The sequence below is a fragment of the Miscanthus floridulus genome, chromosome 5 (genome assembly GCF_019320115.1).
Source record: "Miscanthus floridulus cultivar M001 chromosome 5, ASM1932011v1, whole genome shotgun sequence".
NCBI classification, from domain to species: Eukaryota; Viridiplantae; Streptophyta; class Magnoliopsida; order Poales; family Poaceae; genus Miscanthus; species Miscanthus floridulus.
Window position 1 is genome coordinate 55,628,991 of NC_089584.1, and position 23,589 is coordinate 55,652,579.

The 23,589-nt window shown below is 45.1% G+C and overlaps 1 non-coding gene across 1 annotated transcript; it reads left to right on the forward strand.

The window, feature by feature from the left end:
* Positions 1-753: 753 nt before the first annotated feature.
* Positions 754-860, forward strand: LOC136455707 (small nucleolar RNA R71). The gene has a single exon (XR_010759184.1). It is a non-coding gene; the product is annotated as a small nucleolar RNA R71 (small nucleolar RNA).
* The last annotated feature ends 22,729 nt before the right edge of the window (positions 861-23,589 follow it).

The following is a 23,589-nucleotide window of genomic DNA, read 5'->3' on the forward strand; positions in this document are numbered from 1 at the left end:
AGTGGACTTACCACCCCTCATAGTCACTGCATTAACTTTTTCAAGAGAATGCTCGGGTTGCCCTGGGATCTTCCGTTCATTGTTAACAAGAATGGCAGCAGCAATTTGAGATAATTTTGTTTCTATCATTTTATTGAAGCTTAATTGATTTTGAACAGAAGAAGTTAAACCTTCTATTTTATAATATTTTCTAGCATTTTTTCATTATAAGTTAGTTTTTTGGTAAGATTTTCATTTATTTTAGCTTGGCCTAAGACCAAGTCTTTCAAGGAAGGCTAATTCGAATTGTAATTTGAGTTGAAGTTTGAATTACCTCCTTGTGGGCGAGACTGATTGTTCCACCCGTTATTGCTACCTTGTTAGAACTCGTTGTTGATGTATGCAGCGTCTTCAAGGGTTTTGAGGTAGTTTTCCCTGAGTGTCTAACTTCTCAATAGACCTCACATGTCATGTGAGAAATCCATGGCCTGGACGGTGCTCTTCGTGGCTTCTTTGTCAGTAGCACGCTCATCTAGTCTTTTCATAAGTAGGTCTAATTTTGTGGCAAGCATATCTGTCTCCTTTATAGTATGCATGCCTTTTTGATGTTTGGGCTCCTCTCCCTAGCTTTGATTAGCCACCATTTTCTCGATGAAAGCCTTAGCTCCACCAACGGTCAGGGAGAGGAATGCTCCTCCAGCAGCGGCATCTACATGCCCCTTTGACATTGCCATGAGCCCCTCATAAAAGTTCTGGAGCGTGAGCTAGTCCTCCATCCCATGGTGTGGATAGGCCTAGATGTAACCCTAAAGCCTTTCCCATGCCTCGAGGATGGATTTGAGTGAAGTCTGCTAGAAATTTGAAATTTTGCCCCTCAGAGCATTGGTTTTGCCCATGGGGAAAAATTTCATGTGGAACACCGTGGAACATTTGTCCCACATGTTAACAGCTTCCTTCTCCTTATAAAACCACTGTTTCTCTTTCCCCGCAAGGGAAAAGGGAAACAAATGGAGCCTGATGCTAGCTTGTGTGACGTCTTTTATGATGATGGTGTCGCACAGCTCCAGGAAGTGTTGTTGGTGCGCCTTCGTGTCCTCGCTTTGCAACATAATTGGCTTGCCTACACCATCATAATGTGGCCAATCCGAAGCTCAAAATTTTCCAGTGCCCATGTTAACAGCAAGCCCAATAGGCACTATAACACCCTAGATGTTTTTCACCAGTTAAGCAATGGGTTTGAGCTCAAACATGGCATGTTAAGTGATGATGAAGGTGTCAAGATCAAATCTACAAGAGTGAGCTCCAACTTAAGAGTCTTGGACAACACACCCTACTTCCATGTGGATCCTTTTTAATATTATGCCCGAGTAATGTTCAACATGCTTATTTCATGTACATTACATCAACATGCACCCATCTTGACTAGTGGAAAAGTTTCATGAAGTTTGGAATCAAGAAGTCACATGAAATGATAAGTTATAATCTTTCTTGGATTGCTTTATTAAGTGAATGGAATTATAGATCATCAACCAAACCTTGCTACCTTGCTCAAATAACTCTAATTGAACTCTACAACAAAAGTCATGAAGGGTTTATGTCGACCAAAGGTCAAGAAAATGCCTCAATCGGTCTAAAACTCTAATTTAAGCTTTACCGTGATGCTATTTTGACCTATGTTGACCAATTCCTTACATTGCTTGCATGGAGTTGCACCTTAAATAAAAGTTGAAGTTTGAGTGGAGTAGAACAAACTTTGTTTTTCGACCAAGAGCTAGATCATCTTGGAACTAAGTCAAACAGAGGCTTCAAGATTGAATCAGCTGTTGTCTTAGGCTCTCAAAAAAATATTCTAAGTCCCCGATTGACAACAGCAAGTTGACATGTTTGTGAATTTTTATCTTCCAAATTCATGTGGTAGCTCAATTGGATTCCCTAAGATGAGTTGAAGTACTTTTCATGGTCAAAACAATAGATCAAGTCTCATCAAGTTTGGAGTTCATTTGGATCTTCATAAATAGTTTCCAAAACAGCAAAGGTTTACTTTATCACTTAACTGACATCGACATTGGCATTCCGCGTTCTCTAGTTTTTGTTAAACAACTTGATTTGGTACCAAAATATAAGTTGGAGTATACATGGTGGAGAAGAGCATATAAAAAGTTGGACTAAGTTTGACTCCGTTTTGGTCCTCAATCTTGGGTTTACTTAACTGCTGTCAACACACTGGCACTGGCACTTTGGGGCTTAGTTAGCCACTAACCTGCAGCCCTAATGGCCAGTTAACCTTAACAAAAGTTGGAGAGGGCTTAGAGGGCAACAACTCTGGTACAGGCACCCAGGTCTAGATCTAAGTGGAATATGCCAAAAATAGGATCCAAAGCAGGCCGGTTTTGCGCACACTAGGTGTCCGATGATTTGCCTTCATGGTGACCATGCACCGAGCGTGCCCCCACCATTGCCACGCGCCGCTGCCATGTGGTCTACCTCCTTGTTGTGTCCCTATGCCCTCTTGAAGTGGACACCGTGTTGCCCTCTCTCCCTTACTCGCTCTGCTGCTCCCTCCCTCGCTCTCTGACATCGCACGTGCGCTCTAGGACGTGGCCGCCATTGATGTTGCTTGCCAGCTCCTACTGCCACTCACGTAGGCTACGGCTGGGCCGCTGCTGCCCGCGACTAGCTGAGCTAAGGCCGCGGCGCTGCCACAGCCCTCCTTGGTAGCCAGCTGGCCAAGCCCTAGCACTTGCCCTCGCCTGCTGCCACCGGTGTGCCGCCCTGCCATCGCCTCTATCCACTACCACCATAGTTACATCACAACTAGCTCTAGACGGCTGGTCTAAAGCCACAGCTAGCCATGGCAGAGCCGGCTGGCCCTTTTCCCTGCCACCGCTGGCCTCCAGCCGGACAGCCCATCCACCTCCCCAACGCCTCTGCTCTCTTCCGTGTTGAAGAGGATGAGAGGGACCGCGGGCTTGAATAAGGGAAAATAAAGGGGTCTAAGTGTGAAGCTATGACTCAGTTAAATAGTGCCAGAAAGGATCTTTTTGTTTGAGTTTAATTTGTGAAAACTATAGGGTCCCTGATGCAAGATCTATAACCCATTTCTTTGGTTTTTGTAGATTTGGATGATCAACTTTGCAAATTCATAGTAATTAGTAGAAAAATCATAAAATAGTAAATGAGGACTTTTTCGAATCCTTGTGAAATTATCTATGCTAAAGATATATAATATGTCATGATTTAGTTTAATGTTTTTGCTGTAAAAATCAATTTATGCAGTTATATTTTTAATAGTAGTTGTGTCTTGTCTTTTTTATAACTGCAGTTGTTTTGCTCTAATAAATGTGAATTTTTTATGGAGTGCTACTCAGGTGATGCTTGTTGTCTTGTAAAGATTTCAGGAGTTTAAGCTTGATAGTTTAAGAGATATAAAAATAACAATTTCCCTGTGTTGCGTTGCTCCTATTCTGAATAGGCCTGCATGTTTGTATTAATTGGCTAAGTTAAGTTATGAATCATGCCTTGATGACAATACATGAGTTGTATAAATTCTTTTAAGATTTTCAAAAAGCAAAAGATCATAATTTTTTGTTAAGTAGATTTATAGTTATAGTTGCTTAAAGTTCTGTGGCTGTTTTTGCCCAAACATAGACAGGATTGCTTTGTTGGTACTGTGGGGTCTTTTTAATAGTAGAATTAGCTTTAGGTGTTTATAACAAAGTTGTTTATAATTTTCTAATCTTTGTAAAAAGTTTAGAACCACATTTATTGGATATGTAGAACTCAAGTTATAGCTGTTTAAAGTGGCATGTCAGTTTCTATCCATGTTTTGGATAGAGATACATTTATTGAATTAATTGACCCTGTTAACTATATAATCATCTTAAAATGAGAATAAGAAAGTTTTAGGTAACTTCATAAGATTTTCATAAAGTTATTATTCATGTTTTTTGGAGGTCTAGAACTCCAGTTATGCTTCTATGAAGTTCCTATCAGTTTTTTGTACCGCTGTTGTTTGGATTGCATGTGCAGTTTTGCTTGTGCAATTATTTTCATGGTGTAAATGATATTATCTGTGGTTGTAGAGGATACCAAAGTTGTAGCTAATCTCATAATCTTGCTTGTGTTCAAATGTCATGACCATAGGCCTGATAGTTTAGGAGTTATGAATTTGACAAATGATCTATCATGTTTGGTCTATGCTCTGTGCAGATTTGAAGTATGAAACCATGTCTTAGTTATAATATGAGAGTTATAGTGATTTCCTTAAGATTTCCAAATTATCCTAGATCACCCGTTTTGGTGTTGTAGAGCTTCAATTATAAGCTTGTGAAGTTGCATGGCAGAATCTATCCATGTCTAGACAGAGGTGCTCAATTGTGCTTGATTGAGTTTGTTAATTGTGAAATCACCTTGTGATGATAATAAACATGTTTTAGATAATTTAATAAGCTTTCTAGAAAGTTAAGGTTCATGCTTGTTTGATGTCTGTAACTCTAGTTTTATATTTTTGAAAGTACTACTACTTTTCTGTCCTAGTTCTATGCAGATCTGAAACATTGGCATGGTTGACCTGGTTACATTTGGAATAAGCTTTTGGTGATAATAACAATGTTTTTGGAAATTTCATTAGCTTTCCAGAAAGTCTAGGATCACCTTCTTTGGTGGTCTGGATCTCTAGTTATGGTTAAAATAAGTGACTGCTGTGTTTCTGTCCAGATTTCTATACATGTGCTAGGTGATTGATTTAGCTTGCTCTTGTGTTTGGCTAAACATGTTGCCGAGAGACGGGTACGGAAAAGTGGGATGCCCCATGCAGGTTACGCCGGCTCCATCACGAATGTTGGACCCAGACCCCACATGGACATATCCGGTAAGAGCTCCCTGAACCTATCACTCAAGCCATCGAGGTAACTTTACCGATTCCCACTTTTTCTTTTCCATTGCACGATCCTTCATTCATCCATTCTTATGCATGCATTCATACATTCACTCATTCATATATTCATCCATACATTCATCCCATACATCCAAGCATTGCATATGCAATTGCTGCATCACAACGCTTCGCGTCGCGTCACGAAGCGGTAGTCGTCTCATTCGATATGAGCGGCGACCGACCGAGGTTCGAAGGCCGACCCGTGAAGGGCTCGAGGCCACCTCGCGTTAAACAGAGTCAAGGAAGAAAAACCAAGATGAGTCCTAGTGGCCTTGCCCGACCCCGTTCAAAAGAAGACATGGACATCTCAACCTTTCTCGTTCGATTCTAACATCGAGCCAAGCCCACAAAATCTCCATCGAGGAGAGGCCCACTGGCAACCCGATCCTATCGAACATCTCAGGCATCTGCCAGGAGGTGGGTTAAGGAGTAGTGGAATGCCACATGAGGGCTCTGCCAACCCCATCAGTGGATGATGGATCCGGATTCCACTCGAACATGCCCGCTAGCGAGCTCACCGAGTGCGACACTCGAGCCATCGAGGCAAGTGTCGTTAGCTCAGCCCCTCCGGTTGTGGAAACAGATGACAGGGTGATGCATGAAACATGGTCGACCCCTATCGAGGCCCATAGGGCTCGGGGGCTCAAGCCACCTGACCCTAAATTGGGAGACCGGGGTTCGAAGGCTAGCCCACGAAGGGCCTGAGGCCACCTCGCGTCGAACAAGAGCTAAGGGAGAAAACACAGATGAGCCCCAGTGGCCTTTGCCTGAACTACCTAGAAGCGAACAGGGTCATCTCAACCTTCTCGTTCGATCCTAACATCCAGCCAAGCCCATAGAATCCCCATTTAGGGGAGGCCATCAGGCCACCTGAGTCGCCCTCTAGAATGGCTCAGGCATCTACTGGAAGGCAAGTTAAGGAGCAGTGGGATGCCCCATGTGGGCTTTGCTGACCTATCACAAACAAAGGACCCAGATTCCACTCGAACATGCTCGTTAGCGAGCTCACCAAGCGTGTCACTTGAGCCATCAAGGCAAGAGAAGTTAGCTCAACCCCTCTGGTTGCTGAAACCATGGATGGGACATTGATCACAAAGATGAGCCGACCCTCGACCACACCCTTGCTATGCACGGGGGCTCGAGGAAAGTTGGACTCGCAAGGAGACCGAGCACGTGGTCGTAGAATGATAGCTCAGATCCTAAGGAGGGGGTACATGCGAAAATAAGAGGCGCTTTCTCCTACTAGTTTCTCTATCCTCTCCTCAATCTTTAGTGACAGCCGACCCCAACAATGGCAAGGGATCGAGTCTCACTCGAGGGCTAATAAGGGCATATATACACCCTTTCTGAAATAGTCGCTGCGCCTAACCCCTCCCTTTCGCTAAAAACCTAGCAGCAAGGTTTGCGGAAACAAACAACTAAGCTTGGCTGGTCAGACTACGAGAAACCAACACCCCAGTGGCTACAACACTCCTGCTTACCAGCGTGATCAGAGTTTCCCTCCTACACCTCAGGCCTTACAATCTTAACAAATGGAAGGGTCGGAACACATGAACCCCTTTTCACACATAAAAAGGGGGGAAAAACAAATTCGATCAAATGCAACAAAATTATAAGTCTGTTCAGATAGTACAGAGAGGTCAAAGCTTGTCCCCTTGTTATGTGAATAATTTCCCAACCTATATGGCTAACTAACCCCTCCAGGAGAGAACTATGCTTTATATTCTATCCACCAGGTCCTGCGAAAGGGGAGCCACCACCATCTCCATCTCCTCCAGCTCGTGGGCTTCATAGCCAGGCGTGAAGCCATGGCTCATCATCTCCTAGTCGATGTTGTCCCCATAATAAGAACGAGCAATCGTGAAGGACTAATTAACCCAAGCGCGAAGGGCATTCCTCTCAAGCTAGCACACTAGCACTGTGATCTCGACGGCATGGGCCATGAGTGAATTGCTCCCCTCTAATAGCACCACCTCAAGGTCATCGTAGACCACTCTACGGGTGGTGCTTAGGAAACCAAGCTTGTCACTCTCTGCCTGAAGGTTCCTCCTCACCTCAGCGATGTCCGTGGCTAGCCCAGTAGAGATGCCCTCGGCCTCTAGCTTCTGGGTCATCACAGTTCTGAGCTCAGCTTGGAGGGAGCCAAGCCTCTGCTATGTGTCGTCGTGCTCTTGGCAGGCCTAGTCATGCTCTCGGAGGGCCTAGTCATGCTCCTCGTGAGCCATGCCACTCTCTGAGTGGAGCCTTTCCATGGTTTGGAGCAGCTCATCCTGCTCCTTGCGTAGCCGGGCGACCGCCACTGCATCTAGACTCACCCACTTCTCTAGGGCTACAAGCTTCTCCTCGGTTCCCAGCTTCAGCTCCTGTTCCTTCTCAACCTCGTCTAGGAGGTCAAGGATCTGCTAGCAGGTCTCAGTGTCCTTCTAGAGCAGCTTGTCCTGCTCCTTCCTAACCTTGGTGGCCTCCTCATTGTCCCTCCATGATCTCACTGATAGGGCCTCGAACGCCCTCTCGGCCTCATCAGTTAATGATAGGCCTCGGCCACCTATGACCGAAGATTATCCACCTCCTCAGTAAGGGGAGTTAGCTCAACCACCCTCTGCTGGGTGGCCACAAGATGAGTGGTCACCTCCCCATGTAGCCACGCATCCTCAATGAGGTGGTCCTAGGTTTCCTTCTGATCATAAAGGAACCGAGACTTCCCTCGGCTGTGAGTGATAAGGGACTGAAAGGAGATGATGGTCAAAATACAAAAAATATATGGAGAAAGAAAAGGGTGAGAAATAGGATCAAGAGAATACCCAGCCAGAAGGAACGACAATGTTGTGCAAGGCATCCCGGGCATGGTCCAGGGCTTTGATCACGGACGCGATCCCCTCGTCGAGGCTCTCCCGCTCCATGTTCTCTATGACATCATCGAGAGTGAAGAGCATCGATGTTGGATCCTTTGCACTCATCCAATGGAGTAGGGGCTTGCCCCGCATAGGAGAGTCACTGCCAGCCAATGTCAGGGCCAAAGACAGCTCCCTGCTAGCTTCAATCACCACCGACCCTCCTCACCATGACATCCCCACTAGGACACTCCCTCTAGTGCCAAAAGGTGTCAATAGTATGGACGCTGACTCGTCCCCCAGCACCACGACCTCTAAGGACCCCTCGGCCGTGTCCCCCTTAGTCTGGCCCATGCCAAACACTGTCACTTGGGCCACCAATGGTGTGGGTCATGCAGGGTGCCTTAGGCGCTGCCACGATAGTGCCCGACCATGACCCGCCTATCATAGCCACTGCCACCTCTGCCTACGTCGGCGGGGACCTGACCGGCTGTGTCATGCCTGGCACAGTCAGCGCCATGAGTGCGGTTGGTAGCCCCATCCACCTCGACGTTAAGAGTAGTATTGCCTCCATTGCTGGCTACTCTACGACCTCTGAAGGTGACCCTTGAACCCCCATGTCTGCTTGTCCTGCTGAGGGCATAGGCACCACCATGGGCGGCACCAGACCAACCAGCGACACAGTCACACTGGCACCATTCCTACCTAAAATAGGTGCAATGCCAGCCGACTCGCTTGAAGGGCGATGCTCTTCTTTGGCGCTAGTGCTAAAGGATTACGCTACCTCGTGATGCTGCAAGAAACAAAAAGCATAAGTCATGATGAAATCTGACCAAAATAGGGAAAACAGAGGAGCGGATGACTCACCTCAATGCTATCGGACAACAAATACATTTGGGGGGCGAACCCCCTGACCTTTGCTCTGCCTCATCGGGGTGAAGCCATTTTGAGCCTGCCCCCTGCTCCTGGGCAGAGGGGCTCACTTCCCTTGGATCTTGGGGCACGACGCTAGAGCCACCCACCACCGCTAGCACCTAGGACACGGTTGTAGAGCTGCCTGCCCCTTTGACTCCTGGGGCAGGCTGACGGTATGGCATGCCTTTATCGGCTCTCTAGACGTGTCCTCCCCTTAGTGGAATGGGAAGGGTCCTGACTCCTACAAGGACGAGCCGATACCTATCAGCACATTTTCATTCTCCAGGTCATCCCACTCGATGCCATTGACTACCTTGTCATCGTCCCCATCATCATCATCATCATCATCACCATCACTGTCAGTGTCCTCCCCTCGCTCCCACACCTACAGCTTCTGCTGCTTCCTCTTCCTCTTATCCTCCTTCACCTTCCTTAGCCGCTCGCCCACGATGTGATTTGTCGCCCTCTGGACAAATCCCTCGGCAACGATGCTGGGTGATCCATGAAGACGAGGTCTCTCGGCTGGTCACATCCCTCTAAAAGTTAGTATCAAGAGGTCAGGAAATCAATTGAAGAGGAGGCATGAGGAGGGGAAACTTACGATGATGGCATGGCCTGGTTTTGGCCGCATTGGAGGATGCCTCAGCATCAGTTAAACGAAATCGATGGGGGCACCTATGCCATCACATGAGGGCTCCATTGCTTCCTTGTTGCATTGCGTGATCTCAGAGTTGGGGAGCGCCCCCTTAGTGAGCATTGTTCCATCGAATGACACCTCGGGCATCGTTGTGTACAGAGGGAGCATGTGTGTCATCAACGTCGCCACCCTCCTTGAGTAGTAGGCCCCAATGACACCTGACCCCTTTAGGCCACTCTCCTTTAGGATGTGGATGGTGGCGATGTGGTCCTAGATCTTCTTCTTATCCTTCTTTGGGACACCCCACTTCCTCCATGACTTCGGGGCCTCTTTGATCAAGTGCCCGGTGAACTCTGACAGAAAGGCGACAGTGGCGTTCTTGAGGTAGAACCACTGCGAACGCCACCCCTTGTTGGAAGTTGATAGCTGCATCGATGGATATTTGCCGACCTGGTTGTTCTAGAGTTGGATGCTGACGCACCCCATTGGCATGTGCAGTTCCTGCCTACCGCTCTTCTCCCTCTTCTTTTGGAGGGTGATGGCGAAGAAGTACCTCCATAGATTGAAGTGGGGTCTCATCCCTAGGAATCTCTCACATAGGGCAATGAATGCCGCCATGTGCTGGATCCTGTTGGGGTTGAGATGCTGTAGCTCGATCTTGTAGTAGTGCAGCAGCCTCTAGAGAAATCTGTGAGCAGGGATCATGAACCCACACTCATGGAAGTGGGTGAATGACACTATGTAGCCATTGGGCGGCAATGGCAGCTCCTCCTCACTAGGCAATAGCCACTCCTCGGCTGAGGTCCATGCATGAAGAAGACAACGATGGATGAGGCCCTCCATGCTCTAGAAGGTGATGTTAGAGCAGCACCATAGATCCATTGGAGGTGGCGATGGTTGGATGCGGGTTCAATGGCGGTAGGGATGTGGAGACAGGGAACCCTAGGCAATTGGTGGCATTGGTCATGGCTGTGGAGGCAAGGATGCAAGGTATGGAACCCTAGGGGCGAACCCTTTGGTTTTATAGGGGCGACGGATATGAGGAAACCAACTCTCCACCTAGATCTCCACGTTTACCATGATCTGCCACAATGTCCTACTATGGGAAGTGCGCATGCTATCTCTGTCCACCTCCTCAGAAAATTTGCTAGATGTTTCACCTCTCCGGACAGGCCATGACTCATCACAAGTTAGAGGAATATAGATCAGAAAACACCTCCACAGTCTGCCTAGGCCTAGGAGTTCAAAGGTTGGCCTATCGATGGGTTCAACAGCCTCTTTGGGCACCCTTAGGATAAGGAATGGAAAGGGATGGGCCCGCAAGCAGCCAATACCAAGGTGCATGAGTGCCATAGACATCACGGCCAATAATCGAGTCTCAGCCGGGTACGATCCATGGTTTTTTCCTTGAAGAAAGGCAGATAGCCCTCAAGACTGGGCGAACAGACCCAAGGACTATATGGATTGACCATTGACAATCTAAAGTCGGTCACCAAGATGGCCCTATCTGGATCCCTACGAACGAGATGCCAGGACCCCACTCAAACTAGCCAGCTAACAACCCACCAAATCTCACAGCCATACCCGTGAAGGGTCCGACATTGACGAGAGGAAATCATGGTCCTTGGGACATGCCATGGGCAACAAAAGAAGTCTAGGGCCCTCAGAGTCCTCCCATTCAGAAAAACCTCTGAAGGAGTATTTTACTCCTCTAGAGGCTCGAGGGCTACTATCAGGGACCAATACCAGGGTACCCGAAGAGGAGGAGCTAATAACCATCAATGTTAATTCATCCAAGCGGTCAAGGGCGTGACTATAGTTCTTGCCAACCCCTAGGTACGCAAGCTCTACCTCACCTAGCCTCTGAGGGCTAGTTCCACCTTGCCCGACCCTTGGGTACCCAAGCTCCACCTCATCTGGCCTCTGAGGGCCGGTTCCACCTCACCCGACCCTTGCGTCTATGCTTCCGCCTTGCCCGACCTTTGAGGGTAGGGCTCTGCCTCGCCCAACCTCTAAGAGCAGGGCTCGCCTCACCTGACCCTTGGCTCCACACTCCACCTCACGCGACCCTTGGGTCCACGCTATGCCTCGCCCGACCCTTGGGTCCGTGCTCCACCTTGCTCGATCCTCGGGTCCAAGCTCTGCCTCACCAGACCCTCGGGTCCAAGCTCTGCCTCACCCAACCTTTGAGGGTAGGGTTCCGCCTTACCCAACCTTCGAGGGCTAGCTTCACCTCGCCCGACCTCTAAGGGCAAGGCTCTGTTTTGCCCAACCATTGGGTTTGGTCCCCGCCTCACCCGAGCCTTGGGATTGTGCTTTGCCTCGCCCAACCTCTGGGGAAGAACTCCACCTCGCCTAACCCCAAGGCTGGAGGCTTCGTCTCGCCCAACAAAGACCCATATCGCTGCAACCCACTCTAGGTCCAAGCGTTTGGGTTTGGGTCAAAGCTCTAACACTAGGGAGGTCATACTAGGAACAGTGTCGAGCGTACCAATACTATTTTGCCTAACCCTCGTACAAACACTAACAGACACATCAGTTCACCATGACGTTTACTAGGATGGAGTGGAGCGCTATGATCAGGAGACGACACCTGCACATGGCACTAGTGACTGATAGGATCGCGATGTGGAGCTATCCTTGTTGATGTCTATAGGGTTGGTGGGGCCCACATGAAAGAAAAGAAGGACTCATCGATCCTGGAGGACTTCTTCTCCTCCTAATTCCCCTCTTCTCCCTTTGTTGTAACCCCAACCTTCCCTTGGCCTATAAAAGGGAAAGCAAGGCATCCCATTAAGGGGCATCGGACTCACATCAAATAATCGATCCAGCATCTGAACACATCCAAGCTTGGCTCAAATCTGAACCGATCGAAACTCATCGCAACACACCACTAGAGACTTGGGACCCGACCCTCTCTCGATCGTTTGTAACCCCTACTATGAACTTTCCATGCTAGTAACATGAGCAGCAGTAATGAACTAGACGTAGGGACATTCTGCCCGAACCAGTATAAATCTTGTGTCCTCTTAGCACACCATCCGGGCTAGACATGCAATATTAGGAATTTACTTGTTGGTGGCAACTCAAAACACCGACACACCCTGCATTCTAGAAGCTGGTAGATCATGTGACTGACATAAGTTCTATATAGCCTGTACTATATAGCTTTGTTGATCCATTGTAGTCCACCTCCCGTCTATAGTTGCATGTAGGACATGGTTGCGAAGGAAAGCATCCTCTGCTGGTGTCTTTCCTTAGTAATGTCCCTAGTTGAATAGTAGAAGACATAAGCTTACCCAAGTCAGAACTAGAGAACTTTAGTAATCCTCCCTATGCTCCTATTTATCCTAACCTTGTTGCTACCCTTAGTTAAGTTAGACAGTAGTTAGTCTCATATGTTTCCCTGTGGATACGATACTTGGAATACCTTCGGGTGAAAGCTACAGTGGTATTCGTGCGCTTGCAGATTTATCTATGTGCGTTAATAAATACAAATAGAAACCTCGAAGGAAGGACAAACTGCCACCTCAACCCTAGTTCTACTTCTACTCATACAATTCATATGAATGATTAACCATAAAGTTAGACATGTTAAGATCACTACAAATAAACTATATGCTAGTTCATATATCATGATTACAACATGAAAACTATACTCTAGTTCAATTGCGCTACTATATAAATGATATGAGAGCATGAATATGGAAGAACTCTTCACAGTATTATTCATACCAAAGTTGCTCTTCTTCCAAGGAGACAAGCTCTCCAAGTAGCTTTGCTAGCTCCAAACACTACTAAGAACTAAAGCTAAAAGAGTACAAGAGTAGGGTAGTGAGGTGTAGCTCCAAATGATTGGTCTCTAAGAGGTGGGCTCTAGCCCTCTTTATATAGTGGAGTAAGGATAGTTTGGTGTTGGAAAATAAGGAAACCCTAGGGAACCACCTATGCATGGCGGCATGCAACCACCAAAGTGAGGTGGACCCGAGAGGCAGTGCTTGGGGTGCAGGCGCACCCATGGTGCGGCCGCACCAGGGCTGGCCCCGCTGGCCACCGTGTTCCTCTTGTGGGTTGCTAGCTAGGCCTAGGTTGCATCGTCAATGGTATTCTACCCAGGTAAGTTGTGTAGGTGGGCTTCTTTCTCCTTCGGTATAGAATCTGCTTTACACTTTTGTGTTTGCGCATTTTGGTATGTTTTCACTTGTATTCAAACTTGTGACCAATAAAACATTTTTTTCTCAAATACAAGTGGAATAGGTCAATAGTAAAGGCATATGTGTCAAAAGTATGTTTGTTTCTCTTGTTTTGGACTATAATTGGTGGTTAGAAATGGTTGTTAGTGACCACCAACAGTAAGCCATGATAAATATTAGATAGTGTGACACACACACTCAAGCAATTTCAAGGCTAAAGATAAAAGTATGAATAAAGAATAAAAGAATAAACCTAATTGGAGCAAGCTTATCTTGTATAACTATGTTAAGATGAGCAGATCATACAAATACATGAATATCTAAGGGTAGCGATCCTAAGTTAAGATAGTTGTGGTCACTATAAACTTACTTCGGTCAATGAATCGCACCTGGTCTACTAGGTGATGCTAGCCTATAGCTCTACGTCGTATCCAAACATGGGGAATTACGAAGGACGGACATGGCTATCACCAACTACCGCCTACCCCTGAACTACGGGATACAAGGCAAACAAAGGTAACTTCTAACATAGACACCACGTCTACGCTATTGGTTACTATGGGGGTATAACCCTTGATACCCACAGGACCATTCATGGGCCGAGCCGCTAGGGGAGGCCTAGCCCACAAGTTTGTGCCACTAGTCGAGGCCCATCTTACAAGATGACGATGCGTGGAGCATGACACAAGTCGACACACCTTGCAAGACTGTGTGAAGATCCTTAGTGATCTAGGAAACCTGCTCGGATATGCTAAATCACATAATATCTATAACTTCCTATCTTGTAAACTAATCAGGATAGAAACAACCAATCTATAACCCTACCCCTTGGGTTATATAAGGTAGGTAGGGACCCCCCACATTTTCATCTGATCATATGCAATACAATCCACAAAGATACAAGACATAGGGTATTACATCAAGGCGACTGACCTGAACCTGTCTAATCGCTACCTCATGAGTTCTATGTCACCATCTAGTTTCCTCACACGCACCTCCACCGATTCATCTACTACAGTGGGCATACCCCTCGGTAGATTGCCAACCAGATTTCATCGACAAAGGCATGCTAGGTAGGGGGTGTGCATGCTGAATTCATGGTGAACCAAATGGTCACCTTTCCGAGCTCCATGGCCCTATTCCAGCTAGGCCAGATCTTCATGGTCAGATCCATGACCTAGATCATCAGCCCCAACAACAACATGGAGATCATGGAGGCGATGCATGATCACCCTATGCCCATCGCACCAATGCTTGCAATGACATATCTGATCCTAGCCCCCCGAAGCTGGTCATAGACCATCAATCGTGTCATAGACCGCATAACAGAATGCTAGCTCCTAGTGGATTCAGTCCTAGACCAATTTAGAGTGAGTGACGATTTTCCTGTGCTCCAAGTTCACCAAGCGACTACGACCGAGCGACCTACTCGGCCACACCATTTGAGGCGACCAGATTCCAATCTGGTGATCATGGCTACTCCAGAGGGGTGCACGGCACGACACCGACTGCTTCTCGCTACTGACTTGCGCTTGGCCGACTACGAGGCCCTAATGGAGAACCCACCGAGGCCCTATCCTTTTGGGCTAGAGGGTGTGGGATCTATGTACCAAAACACCATCCACCACCTCTTCGTCAACTATGTTGGGCGTGACCATGTCACCGATCCCTACATGGTTGACCCAACTGGCTCTGGTCAGCATGCGCCCATGGTCAACACGGTGGCTATTCACCAGCTCTCAAATGATTACCTCTTTTGACCTAGTCTCTTCCCAACATTCTAAATGAGAGCCTCGATGACTATTCTGAGGGCTCAACCTAGACCGTGTTAAGTTGCCCTACTTTCCCTCAAGGGTTCGGGGGCATTATTTCCACGTCAGCCACAACAGCGTCACCAAGGACGGCAAAACCGCTAAAGAGCGTGAAGCTTGTCTAGCAAAGAACGTGGATCGCCAACGTCGCCGACATGCAGAACTATCCAAAGCGACCGACGAGGATGGTTGTGGCCCATCCCACCATCAACATAATTTAGAAGAAGCATTCGACATGGTCGGCGTCAGCGCAAAAATGTGTCGATGCGCTAAGCACATAGCAAGCCAGAAGGATCTGCTTGATAGAGCAAGGCTGGAGATCTATTTGGCTTCAACGTAGGACCAGTCGACCCTACGAATTCCTCCCGAGGGCGAGCCCATCAATTTGACCTGCAATTGACAAGGAGAGAAAGTTTATCAGTAATTTAAGGTGGAACATGCCGGTCTTGCCTAGATAGTTCCAAGTGTGCCGCTTTAGGAGCAGCCCGTGTTAGTGCACTAGATCTTTAGCATGGAGATGTCCGACCACTCACTAATATTGTTGAGCTCGCACTAGTGATGCCAACCATGAACTATCATTGTCCTCCCTCTAGTCATAGTGCATGGTCGGACAATGTTAGTCATGGTCGGCAGCGCTGGTAAGTGGTCGGCAACACCGGTGATCCAGTGGGTCAATAGCCAGATGAGAAAAATCGATCAAATAGCCGACACAAGAAAATCGGCTGTTAAGGACTATAACACTCGTAGGTTGTGATTATTTTTATGATGACAAATATGGTGCACACATATGTAAGTAAAATCATTAGCTAGACAAAATATAACTAGTATGAAGCATTGAGCCATTGAGTCTGACAAGAAAGGCTATCTAATACGAACAGTTCTACAAATGCTCCTAATCTAATCTACTATCATCAATAGTGAGGTTCAACCGAATCGATGCAGCTATGATGATAACAACAAACTAAAGCCAAAGAATTCACAAAACCATCCATACCTTGATAGGTTTCTGCAAAAAAGCTATATCTATGATGGTGTAGGCGAATCGGCTAAAAGAGCCGATTTCGATAGAAAAAGGGTCACAACATGTAAACAATCGACTATTCAATACGAGTGGACCTATCAACTCCTTAAACCTGACCTATCATCTTTAACAGTAGGGGTTCGACCGGATCGATGGCAGCCATAATAAAGATAATAGATTAATTCTTTAAAGAAAATGGATCTACTCATATTCAACAGGATCATGAAGACATACTATGAGCATTAAAGTGTAGATGATCGGCTATTTAGCCAATGCAGGCATAGCAAACAGCTAAGGTCATGCCTGATCGGGAACAAATCTAACAACTAGCATCCTCCAATCTAAAGTGCCATTAGTGGGGATCGACCAGATCGTTGCAGCCATAATAGCGAACTATAGACTAGATTTAACTAGCTAGCAAACCTCTTCAAGACTATAGGTGCCTTAACCGCGTACTATGCATGATCAAGATCAAGTTAGAACAACCAATAAAATGTAACCCATCACTCAAAGTAAGAAATATCATATTGTCACAAAGCAAATGATGGACTAAAAGGATATGAGGCCGATCTAGTTCGATCTTGATCGGGTAGGTTGATGTTGCTAAAAAACTATTGACAGTAAAAACATCAGCAAGATCGGTAACTTAATGAATCTACCCAAAGGACACCACCCTTAGGTAGAGCCGATAACTTGACCTTAATCTAATTCGAGCAGTGGAGGTCGAACTTAACTGATGCAACCGTACTTGAACTAGATAAAGATCGATAACTAGCTTATACTAGAGCTCACAGTGGAGGTCGAACTTAACCGATGCAGCCTTACAAACCAAAGTATAAGCCATGACGGTACTTACAGACAAGCCAGAGGTTGGCCGAACCAATGCAGCCCTACTTATTGAAGAACTCACCAAGATCTACACTACTCCTACTCCTAAGGGTTGGCATGGAGCTGAAAAAAGTAATTTGTATTGATTGATTGGATGTCCTTTTTACAATAGACAGGGTCCAATATTTATATCCGGAACCTAAGCATGAATCCTACTTAGTTACGACTCATTACAATCTTTGGCATAAGAGAAAATCTTTCCCTTTTTGTAGAGTCCGACATGTCTTTCCTGACGCCAACCGTAGCTTATTGTCGTTATTTGTTGGCATTATTTGAAGAGAGCCGATTTCAATGCAGCATTTGAATCAGCTGATATCGACCCTTATGCAATCGATTCCTTGATGACGCAATCTTGGGAGCTTCGAGTTCCCATGCTCTTCTTCCCAAATTTTGGTTTAAACACATGCCCCCAAATTTTGGGAAAAAAGTAAGTTTATTCCAAAATTACCATGTCTGTACTCCCGATAGGTCTGAAGTCACGGGTAGAGAATCTTGATCTGGGGTCTACTATCTATCATCATTTTTTCCTGCTTATGAGCCCATGCTTCAAAACTTTATGAGAGCATCATTGCTTCATGGGCGCTTGGATCCATCTTTCCACACCGACTATAAATGTCTATCCAACTCTGGCAAGAGCAACTCAACAACTTAGTTATGTTTCTCTTCTGCTTGCTTCCTTGAGTGCCCTTGGCTCTGCCAAGCCCTCCATGGTCTAATTCCTTGCTATGAGGATCTTGAGTGGTTAGAAGAATTCTTGTGCATAGGGTGATTGTGTCACTCATTTCAGCGCCTTGTCGAGCAAGGGGATTAGCTACTGCGGTTAGAAGAATTCTTGTGACATCACCTAAGTTCTCACCATGATCACATAGCTATTCTAGTGTTTCCAAGGGCTATAATGTGTCAACACCTTCCCCTTGTTTGATTCATCAAATGCTCATTCGGGGAAACCATAGACTTCTTTCCCATAGTTTCCTAGCCACCAAAAAATATGTTGGGTATATGGGCATCTTTTAAACAGGCGACCTTTCCTCTTCCCCTGACGCAATTCTATCAGTGGGCCAATATGACTTGGTCCATGATGACCTTCAGTCTTGTGGGGATCCAGACTCCCTTCAATCCAAAGAAGTCTTAGTGGGTTGATCGTTAGTTAATGTAAACCTTTTGTATCAATCCCACGACATTTTGTAACTATGGGAAGCAATAAGTCTGAATCTGTTGTCTCTTTGTGATCCATCCCCTGAATTTCCAGAGTGTCAATCCGTTTCCATATCTAACTTTAATTCCATAACCCCGACGAAGCCTATCTTCTCACCTCCCGGGCTATATATACGGGCCACGACTGTCGATCGAAAAATAATCTGCTTCATCCCAAACCTTCCGTGTCCTTGGTGTGACTTTGCTTTCCCATAGGTTCAAAGGCATGGAGAGTGGCAAGAAGTCTGTTGAGGAGGCCTTTAATGGGTCTATGTCACCACGCTAGCGTCTTCATCATTAGGAGGGTGTAACCCGGGATGCTCCCATCGTCTTGAAACATAGGGCCAATTTTGCTCAACTTTCGGGGTCGTCTTCATCAATGATTCGCCACCCGCTCCCCTACTACTCAAGGAAGCAAATCAACAACGATGATCTGATCGCATCCATCGATCAGGCTAGCTAGAAGCTCGTCGAGTGCCTCTCCATCACGGAATTGGCTCTGACCACCTTGGTTCAGCGCTGATCACCCTCTAAGGCCGATCAAGTGGAGGAGAGGTTGGCCAAGGCTGAGGCTAGAATCATGGGTAAGATGCCTACCATAATTTTCTGTCTCTTCTTAGTTTTTAGTCTTCAAGATCTTGATTATCCCTTCCTCAAATCTTTCTAGATCTATCGGCCTAGTTGGAAAGCCTTCGATTAGCTATGGAGTACGTGGTAGGATTTGTCAATGCTAGAGGTGCCGTGCCGGTGGTTCGCTTGTACGATGTCCTGAACCACATCAAAGAAGTTGCTCTTCACAGTGTTCGTCATGGTGCTACCATGGCACTAGCTGTTGCACAAGCTCGCTCTAGCCATGAGCTTCGACTTCTTCCCCATGGTTTTCCAGCCACCGAACACCTAGTGTATCATGAGCACCTGGTCGAGGATTTCTTCAACACCATCAACTCCAGTAGCCTTTGCTACCTAGGCCGAAGACATAGTGAATAAAATGTTTCTTAGGCCTTTAGCTTGTAATAGGAGAAGCTAGCAAACAATTTCTTCATTTTAATTGGTTTCTTGTACTCATATTCTATGTACCAATCTGTGTTTGTTCTTGCTCTTATAGGCAATACATATCATACCAGCTTTTACCCCTTTGGGTTTATTTTTGAGCTAAAGCTGATACCCTTATAGTATTGGCTATTAGAGCCGATGACCGAACAAATCGGTTATCAAGTATTAATCCAAACGCTAGGATAATATTTCTTTAGATATTTTCCATTGATTGCTCTAGTCAAACTTTAGTTCTCCTCCTAGTGTTTCCAAAATATAAGCATTGTTAGGCGCACAATGATTAATCTAATAAGGTCCTTCCCAATTAGGTGACCATTTGCCGAACTTGCTGTCCTTTGACCTGATCGGCAATTTCACTTTCTAGACTAAGTCTCCTTCAGAAAATTAGTTTGCTCCTGACCATTTTATTGTAATACTTTGCAATCCTCAGTTTATTGGCTTCGATATTCTCAAGAGCACACAACTGATGGCAACTCAAGTCCTCTAAGTCGTCTATCATAAGAGTCTTATAGACTTCGGCTGACAAATCATTTTGTAATGTGACACGCCTCGATCCAGTATGAATTTCCCAAGGAAGAACTGCATTATGACCATACACAAGTTCATAAGGTGATGTTTTAATCGATCCATGACAGGCCATCCTATATGCCCATATTGCCTCATTAAGCATTGAATGCCACTTCCTTGGCTGCTCTTCAATCTTTTTCTTGATTAGCTTAATCATAATCTGATTAGATGCCTCTGCCTTGCCATTAGCCTGAGCATAGTAAGGAGAAGAATTTAACAACTTAATTCCCATATTGGCAGCAAAATCTCCAAACTCTTTTGATGTGAACATTGTCCCTTGATCGGTAGTGATAGTTTGAGGAATCCCAAAATGATACATAATATGCTCCTTGACAAAATCAACCATGTTCTTTGAGGTTACCATCTTCAAAGGAACTACCTCAACCCACTTAGTGAAGTAATCCACTACTACCAATATGAACTTATGTCCTTTACTTGAAGGCTAGAAAAATTTGTGCAATTAAATCAATTCCCTAACCTCGAAACAGTCATGGTTTGATTATTGGATTCATAATCGATGCGGACGATTTCTAAATATTACCAAAATGTTGACAATTTTGACACCCCTTATAATATTCAAAACAATCTTCTAGTATTGTTGGCTAGAAATATCCAGTCCTATGAATAATTCCATTCCATCTTATAAGCCAAATGATGAGCTCCACATATCCCTTCATGTACTTCACCCATCAACACCTTAGCTTCTTCTTGATTTAAGCATTTAAGCAACACTCCATCTATTGTTTTGTAATATAACTGATCATCTAGCAAAACATACTTAGTCGATTTATATCTTAGCCTCCTGGTAACCTTCTGTGATGGATTCTTAAGGTAATTGGCTATTTCAACTATCCAATCATTGTTTGAGGTCTCACTACTTAGGACCTCTTGAAACACTCGATAACCTAACACACTTTGAGCTAAACAGATTAGCCTCTTGATCCTATGCTCTTGGAATATGCTGAAGAGAGACATGAGGAAATTCCTTGAGCAACCTTTGGCACTCAGTCATAGTACTCCCTCAGAGTATCTTCTTTACATTCATATAGGCCAATCAACTAATTAATAATTAACTACGAATCTCCACAGACTTCAATTGCCTCGTCCTTTACTTCATGGAGCAGTTGAAGCCCCTTAAGAATAGCTTCATATTCTTCTTGGTTGTTGGTAATCGTTGGTTCAGTTGGAAAAGCAAACTCAAAACTTGCCCCCCTGAGGTGAAATAATAACAATACCAATGCCACCACCTTGCTTGCATGATGATGCATCAAAGAATAACATCCAAGGTACCGGCTCTACATAGCCAATACTTGGCTTATGATGCCTGGGCGACAAAATTGGCTATTACTTGCCCTTTGACTTGCTTTGGCTGATTCATACCTCAAGTCAAATTCTGATAACTCAAGAACCCACTTCCCCATTCTTCCATTTAATATTAGCATTGATAGTATGTGCTTGATCACATCAGCCTTGGAAACAACTATACACTCAGCTGATAATAAATAATACCGCAACTTAGTGCAAGAGAAATATAAGCACAAGCATAACTTTTTGATGGGAGAATATCTTGTTTCTAGGTCCAAAAGCCTTCTACTTAGATAGAAAAGAACTCATTCTTTTCCTTCAAACTCTTGCATCAAGGCCGATCCAATTGCTTGGTCATTGGCTGATACGTACAACTTAAAAGTCTTACCTTGCTGAGGAGGGACCAGCATAGGTGGACATTTCATATATTCTTTTATCTCCTCAAACTGCCTTTTGTTGTACAGTCACCCCACTTAAATTCTTGATCATTTTTAACTTCAACATGGGAGAAAATGACATAACTCTTTTCGACAAATTTGAAATAAACCTCCTAATAAAATTATTCTTACCAAGCAAAGATTGTAACTCTATTTTAGTTGTTGGGGGCACTGCCTCATCAATTGCTTTCATACTTTTTTGACCAATTTTTGAATTCCTCTCTCGTGGACCATGAAACCCAAAAATTGTCCAGCTGATACTCCAAAGGCACACTTATTAGGATTCAACTTTGGACCATGTTTTCTTGTGCACTCCAAAGTCTCCCTGCAAATTAGCTAGATGTTCCTTGTATCCCTTGGATTTCACCATCACATGGTCAATGTAGATTTCAACAATCCAACCGATCAACTTATGAAAAAATAATTCGTTGCCCTCTGATAAGTTGCACCGGACATTCTTCAAACCAAAGGTCATCACAACCCATTCAAATAAACCAATTGCGCTAGGGCATCTAAAAGCTATTTTTGCTATGTCTTCCTTAGCCATAAAAATTTGGTTATATCCTGCACTGCCATCCATGAAATTAATAACCTTGTGCCCTGGCTGCTGCATCTACCAACATATCGGCTATCGGCATCGGATAACCATCCATGGGTGTAGCTTTATTCAGATCTCTGAAATCAATGCAAACTCTTAACTTTCCATTCTTCTTATACATAGGAACAACATTCGATATCCACTCTGTATATCAGCACGGTTGGATAAAATTCGCTTCTAATAACCTTTCAGCCTCCCTTTTGATATCATCAAGAACATTTGGGTTGAACCTCCTCAGAGCTTGTTTAAACAGATGATATCTAGGTTTGATTGGCAACTGATATTCAACAATCGATCGGTCTATACCAGGCATCTCATAGTATTCCCAAGCAAAACTATCTTTAAATTCCTTTAATAGATCTACTAACTCTTGCTTATACTCAGGATCCAACTTGGCACTTATATATGTCGGCCTAGGCCTATCTCCAGAACCAATCTCTTCTAATTCATCTGCCAACATAAAACCATGTCCTAGTTTACTATCTGTACCATCTATTGGATTAGCCATTGAAAGAAATTATCAAAGCCAACTACTTGGATCAGCTATTGGCTTTCATCATTGACTTTAATGAAGCCTCCTTCCCATAGCTTGCTAGAAAAACATTCGAAGTCTTCTAGCTCCCAACACATTGGATCAGCTGTTGCAATACTTACAGAATCATCAGCATGAACCAGCTCAACATCATCTCCATGCACTGAATCAAACATTGATGCATGGTTGATGGCACACAACAATTAGCATGAATCCAGTCGTGACCAAGGAGTAGACTATATGACCCTTTTCCATCAATGATGAAGAATGTAGTGAGCAAAGTTTTACTTCTGATTGCAATTCGACATTCATTGCCCCTTGGTCTTAGATGCATTACCTCCAAAATCCCTAAGCATCATGTCAGTCTCAATCAAATCTCCTGGTTCCTTGCCAAGTTTATGAAAAGTGGTATAAGGCATAAGATTAATAGAAGCTCCTCCATCCACCAACATTTTGCTCATCGGCTTCCCATCAACAAAAACCTTTTACATATAAAGCCTTTAGGTGCCAATGCTTGATCGGCTTATCAAATATAGCCTGTTGTATCACCATTAACTTGGCAACTATCTCCTCATACTCCAATTCATCGAAACCTGAATAAACTTCTTGATCTACTAGAGCCCTGAATTCTAATGGCAATAGAACAACCATTTGAATATTAGCCGATGGCCGACTCCTATCGGCTGTTTGTT